Raw genomic sequence first — 6232 nt, 5'->3', positions numbered from 1 at the left:
ATCATCATACAAGATGAAGGACTACTCAAGGAACTGGTGGATCTTCATCGACTAAAAGGTATGTGGAGACTTGAACTTATCTGTCGCTCAAAAGTCTATCTATTCTATCTCCCACTCTTGAGACAAAAGTCGTTTTGATATATAGATTTTCATTATGCACATTTGCTATTTCGAGCTGAGTTTATCTCTCCTATCTATTTATCGAAATATGTGTTGGTAAGCTTTCGCTTTAGCCGAATTCATCTTTACCTAGTGACGAAAGTCATGTTATGTTTCAATCACTTTGAAAATTGCTCTGACGAAAAATGGTATGTGAATAACGGCTATATCCGTCCTCTGAGAATGTTTCAATAATTGAAATGAGAGATTATATTACATAACCATTGGTAGGATATAAGCATTGTTGTGGAAACACATATATGTATAAGTCCTTATTCCTTGAACCAAAGTTTGCGAACTTTGTTGATCAAGAGAAATGGAAGTGGCGTGAGCCAAGTCCGCCAACTGGCGGAAGTTCTCGACCCGAGAATTTATGCTAGAGTTTGTGAACTCCTTCCATGAGCTTAATTCCGCGAACCCTCTTTGCGAACTTGAGCAGGTTATATCTAAAACCGGTTGTTCTTGAACTCATGTTTATTTAAACTAAGGAATGCTTTTGCAAACCGTGGCTATAAAGTTCATGAACCAATTCGAGTCAATCAAATCCTTTTTGCTTCGACTGTGTCTTGTGTAGTCACATAAGATCTAAGCAATTGAACAACTCTCTAACTAGTTCATTTGAGTCATTTGAACTAGTTATGGTAAAGAAGAATATGGTTGATATGAAAGTAATCATATGGCTAACCATTTGGTTAACTATTGTTGAAGCAACAAATGTTAATGTTTGGGAACGGTTCGTAAACCCAAAATTGGACATTTCATTTATGTGTAACAAGCTAAGTTTTCGATCCAACGGTTGAGAAATATTAGCTTGAATCTAATCAGGTTTTCATCTAACGGTGAATATTGAATGATTTGTTACCAAGCTAACATTGATTGCAAACCCTGATTTGAAAACTATATAAGTGAGAACTCTAGCAAATGGGAAACCTAATTCCCACACCTTACGTGTGATACTAGTTGCATAGCTAGAGTCGATTCTCCTTTAACCTTTGGTTTCTTCTTCTAAAACCAGGTTAACGACTTAAAGACTTCATTGGGATTGTGAAGCCAGACCGATACTACTTTTCTTGTAGTTGTGTGATCTGATCTTGCATCTTCTATCGTTACGAGTACGATTGTAATAATTGGCTCGTGATTTTATATCTCCGATAGGCAAGATAGAAAAGTAATCACAAACACTCCGTCTCATCGTTTGTGATTCCACAATATCTTTTTTCGCTGCGTCGATTAATATTATTGTGAGGTGATCAATAATACTAGTTTTTTCTTCGGGAATATAAGACCGGTTTATTGATTGGTTCCTGTTCACCTTGATTTATCAAAATACGGAACAAAACTCGTAGGTATATTCGTGGGAGACGGATTTATATATTACCGTAGACTTTTCTGTGTGATACAGATTTTTTTATTAAAGTCTTCGACTTTGGGTCGTAGCAACTCTTAGTTGTGAGCGAGATCATCTAAGGGAATCAAGTACGTAGCATCCTGCTGGGATCAAATGCGTAGGATCATGACTGTACCTTGGATCAGTGTGAGATTGATTAGGGTTCAACTACAGTCCAGACCGAAGTTAATTTGGAGTAGGCTAGTGTCTGTAGTGGCTTAATACAATGTGTGTTAAATCTGGACTAGGTCCCAGGGTTTTTCTGCATTTGCGGTTCCCTCGTTAACAAAATTCTGGTGTCTGTGTTATTTCTATTCCGCATTATATTCGTTTATATAATTGAAATATCACAAGTTGTGCGTTGTTCAATCAATTAGAATATCCGACCTTTTGGTTGTTGATTTAACTTGATTGACACTTGGATATTGGTCTTTGGTACCATCCAAGTTATCTCTCTTTGATAAAGACTCGCAGATTTCTATTTGCTTGAGTAAAGATCAAATCGAGAGATTGAGATATAAACTCTTTGATATAATTTTATCTAGATTGAGTCTGAATGTCTAGTTGATTCTCTAAAAAGTATATTGGAGTTTTTCCATACAGATTTCTAATTGAATTGTTGGGTGTGGTTGTTAGACCCCCGCTTTTTCAATTGGTATCAGAGCAGGCAAACACGTTTAAGACCTTACAAGTCTGTGTTTCTGGCAATCTGAGTCTAAGGACAGAATCTCTTCTACGCATACCAAGATGTCTTCTAAAGCTTTTAACTATGCCAAATGTCTTGGGAATACCTCAAAAGATTACTCCTTAGTTGATTCTTATGAATCCCTAGGTAAGAAGATTGTTTCATCCTGTGATGACATATCTCTCTCTGATGAGACATTGAGCACTATGACAAAAGCTAAAATGAAGCTCACCAGAATCTCAAAAAACTCTGCTGACATTATTGATTTTCAGGATCATGATCAGATGATTGATGAATATGAAAAGTCTCTTGATCGAGAACATGAACTCTACAGCATCATTGAGTCTTTCTCTAAGAATATTGATAAACTACTCCAAGAAACTACTCTACAACGTGAAAAGATTAGTGATCTTGAAGATATAGCTAAGGAAGACTCAATTAGAGAGAAACGTTTGATTGAGACGCATTCATCAGAACTTAACAGGCTTCGTGTCAAAAAAGAGAAACTAGAAGCATCTCTTACTCTAGCCAATGAACATTGCAGTTCCTTGGAAAAGGAAAACTCTGTCTTAAGGAGGAATTCTTCTGTACAAACTAATTCTCATGGATTGCAGCACATGAAGGATCTTCCAGTAAAGTTTGTGTCAAGAAAGGTTTATATAACTTACAATCTTCTCATATGGCTATGAAGTCAAAACAGGTGCCGTTTGTTGCTTCTCCTCCACGAACCTGTACTTTCTGTGGGAGAAAGAATCACTATGCTATCCAGTGTTTTTCCAGAAGGAAACAAATTTCTAAACTTCATAATTTGCTTCTTTCCTCTGTCAATGGAACATATAGTTAGTTGACTACTGCAGTGAATCGCATGCCCACAGTAAACCAGAAGTTTTATAAATATGATCTCTTTCCTAGAAATCATCATAGAGTTCAAATGCATTCTATTGGTATAAATTCTTGTGCTTCCGATAAAAGCATTCCCTGTGTTTATAAGACTGGTTCTGGTAAATCTAAGTCTAGAAAATGGATTCCTATCCATTCTGATCCTCTTGAATCAGTTGCAAGAGGTCCTAGATTTAGTCCTCAGAAAAAGCCTTCTGACAGATATGTTAAACACACCGTGTCTTACCCTTCTGGGATGAAAGACAATCGAAGAAAGGCGAAGAACACGAAGATCAAACTGTCAGATGATATATACAACTCCTTTCTCGATGACCACTGTGGAACTAAATTCCACTCTACCACCTGACTCCAGGTATTCTTTTCCTTGTTTCTAACTTGAGAGGTGCAAGGAAATTTATTGAGAAATGCTCAAGTATGTTGTATATTATTTTAGTTTCGGTTTTTGTGCAAGTTTTTTTTGTGCTAACAGTCCATAAACGTCCGCTTCCTCCTCTTGAAAGTCTTAGGGTTTCCATAAACAAGAGTTTCATTCTCCTGCTTACATACACATATATTACTCTATATTGTGTCTCTCCATCCCTATCAAAAAATTACATGGAGAACTCTGTAAAATCTCAAGAGATTGTGCATCTTGATATGGAGGAAGACGCTCAAGGACGTGAGTCAATTCAAGAGCTGGTCCTAAAGAAGATGCTTGAAAGAAAGGATCATAACTCCTGGATTGATGATTCTGTCAAGGATTTGATTCGTGTTCAGAACGATTCAAAGGTCGAGTTTGCAAATATTCAACTGCAAATACACCAACTCTTGGATGGTTAGGCCAGAATCTTTGCTAATCAGAATATTCTGATATGGAATCAAAAGAAGTTCATCATAGACAGCACCAAGGCTAGACAACTTGCTCGGGTTGTTGATCGCAAAGTTAGTGTTCAAACTCATGAACATGGTGTGTCTACAGTCAAGAGAATAAAGGAAATCAGTGATACCTTTTTTGATGGATTCATTGAAAGATATGAGGTTCTCAACGAACTTTGATTCTCTTTTTATTTCCTAGTAAATCTTCTATTTTTCTTGTTTTTATTAGAAGAATAACTAGAGTTTGGAATAGACATTATTGTGATTACACATAGCTATATCTAACGTTTTCATCTTCATGTTTTTAGATTTATTGGTTTAAATTCTAAACTTGTTTGGAAGATGATTTTTGCAGCATTAATCTTTATGGTTTTATATATTGTAATATTGTTATCGGATTTGTGTGTTTACGTCCGTGAACTTGACCGTCCCATATTGTCAATTATTGATGGAATATAGGTTAAAATCTTTTGTTTGCAAGGATTATGTCTATTGTATGTCATTATGCGAATGGTGATGGGAAATAGAATGAATCCTTGTGTATTCCGCAGTAATTGATCTTCCCTGATCCATATTTTATGTATTACTGTGACGCTCCGTAAAATGTTTTATGTTGAGCATTAAACAACCAAGTTGATTATTTTTGATTAGCTATGTTGTTGTTCCGTAAGGTACTTTATGTCGAGCATTTTTAACTAAGTTAATCATCTTGTTTGATTATTTAGTTGTTGTTCCGTAAGTTTTCTTATGTCGAGCATGACCAATTAAATTGATTACTTTTGTGATTAATTTGGTTGTGTATTTCAATTAGATTAATTATGGGTTATCTTGTGATTAATCTAATTGTATTTGTTTTAAGTCTCCATAAGTTCACTTATGTTTGAGGATTTATCGATTAAATTAATCATGGATTCTCTTGTGGTTAATTTAATTGAAATTTTTGGATTCAAATTCATACTTGTATGTGATTTGTTATCTCCAAAGAAATCCTTCTTTTCTTTCGAAATTAAGGTCGCTCTTGTTGTTCTTTCGGGAATGACATTTAATGGGAGAGAGTTCTTTTGAACTTGCGCTTAATTGCCATATCTTTGTGGGGAGTGCGGCTGTGGAAAATTATAGGGGTCATCTTGTACCTTATAAACTCCTTGATGAATGCATTTAGCTTCGGCTTTGTGATTGCATCAAAAGAACAAGTTGATATTTTTGCTTTCTTTTGGTCAAGAAATGTCTCTTTCGGAAATTTCATTAGGATCTCGTTCTTGTACCTTTGCCAATTTTATTGACAAAAAGGGGGAGAATTAATATGTAGTTCACACTACAAATACATATGGTTTTCGGATCATTATGTAAGGGGGAGTGGTTTCCATGTGAGATGGAGTATTGACTAAGGGGGAGTGATACATATCACCATAGTATTGTTGTTGAAGTTGTGATACAATTGAAATTTGACGTTGTGTAATGATGTTATGACACTGTATAACAATGATTGAGAACTATTGTTTTCTTGTTGTTATAGCTACGTATTTTCAACAACGATGATGCTAAACATACAACCTTTGGGATCATTGGAGTACTTGGAAGTACGAAGACTTCGAGTAATTTTGAAGATTAGGCATGTGGAATAGGAGCTACAAAAGTTTATTTATTTGTATTCCATATGTATTAATAGTTTTTCCACTAAAATTGACAAAGGGGCGATTCTTAGAGCATTGCTCGGTCGAACTCGCATGCGTTGCTATCTCAAGCATGTTTGTCAATGTTAGTGATAAAAACTATAAGTCTTGATTTATAGCCTACATAGCTAAAGGTCTCGGACTAGGATAAAAAGTGTAGTTGAGCTCAAGAACTCCATGGCATTCATCATAAAAGACGAAGGACTACTCAAGGAACTAGTGGATCTTCATCGAATAAAAGGTATATGGAGACTTGAACTTATCTGTCACTCAAAAGTATATCTATTCTATCTCTTACTGTTGAGACAAAAGTCATTTTGATATATAGATTTTCATTATGCACATTTGTTATTTCGAGTCGAGTTTATCTCTCCTATCTATTTCTCGAAATATGTGTTGGTAAGCTTTCGCTTTAGCCGAATTCATCTTTACCTAGTGATGAAAGTCATGTTATGTGTCAATCACTTTGAAAATTGCTCTGACGAAAAATGGTCTGTGAATAACGTCTATATCTGTCCTCTGAAAATGTTTCAATGATTGAAATGAGAGTTTAGATTACATAACCATTGGTAG

The sequence above is a fragment of the Papaver somniferum genome, chromosome 3 (genome assembly GCF_003573695.1).
Source record: "Papaver somniferum cultivar HN1 chromosome 3, ASM357369v1, whole genome shotgun sequence".
Classification (NCBI taxonomy): Eukaryota; Viridiplantae; Streptophyta; class Magnoliopsida; order Ranunculales; family Papaveraceae; genus Papaver; species Papaver somniferum.
Note: the sequence above shows the minus strand (reverse complement) of the source record.